Below are 1,184 nucleotides of genomic sequence, written 5' to 3' on the forward strand. Positions count from 1 at the left end.
AAACGAATTTATCATGTTCCATTGAGGTCTCGTATTTCCACCACACTCGTTTAATTTTGACATATAATACGTTTCTTTTAAGCCTGTCTCTAAAGTGAATGTAGTGATTTTTTAAGATTATGTTATTTGGATGGCGATTTGCTAATTCAAAAAGTTTTTTTCTTCTTTTAACTCGGAGTAACGTGGTTGCCATCCATGGATAAAGTTTAGGAAATTTACTGGTCACAGACATATTATAACGGCTACCCTCAAAAGCTTTATTTAATATTTGTAAGAAAGTATCAAAAGCTAACGAAACTGTTTCTTTTGAATAAACCGGCCTCCAATCTGTTTCACTCAGCGTATTTACAAATCGATGGACTCCATGAAAAAACCCCATACCACATTTTATTAGATCTTATCGCTGACGGTTATTACTGAATGCTATCGGAAAGATTCTGTACCTATAACCCAGTTCCGTAAGCTCTCATTAATGGAACCAATACTCATTACCGCGAGAGAAGTCTGATTTGGTGCTCGATTCCAGTTATTTTTAACGAAGCCAGTTTTCAATTCGAATTATTGGAAATTTACTCAATAATAGGTAGTATATTGGAAATCTATCTAAAATTTATAATTTAACCCTTTGTGGGACATAATTGATGTCAGATACATTGTTTTGTTTATTGAATCTATAAAACAATGCAATTAGTGTAATTAATAAACCATCAATAGTACCATTTAAGCATGATTTAATAAATGGTTGTTCCGTGCGTGTTCGTAATTACACAATTTTTAGGCCGCATTACGTAAGTAATTCATTACAAAGAAAGTATGTATCACAGTGTGGTCGTTTATGTATATCTCGATACAATATAAAATGGCAGACGCGTCTATTTCATCGCTTATTATAATGATACTTGAACATTTTTTGTGCATACTAATATAACCATAATCAGTGGTAAAACTCGTAAAAGGCTTCAGAAATTAATATATTGTAAGGGAACGAGACAGTAAAAACAGCCGGAGCGGCGCTAAGGAACTATTGCGAACTGCAAAGTTACGCCCGATGATTTTATTCATTACACAACTATACACATCCATTATCAATATCTTCTTCGAGATCTGCCTCATAATCAAAGTCGTTATTTTCGTTATGACTCATCACCATAATCGTCCTATTAGTATAATAAATTCAACATGCA

This window comes from Photinus pyralis, unplaced genomic scaffold, assembly GCF_008802855.1.
Source record: "Photinus pyralis isolate 1611_PpyrPB1 unplaced genomic scaffold, Ppyr1.3 Ppyr1.4_LG8, whole genome shotgun sequence".
Classification (NCBI taxonomy): Eukaryota; Metazoa; Arthropoda; class Insecta; order Coleoptera; family Lampyridae; genus Photinus; species Photinus pyralis.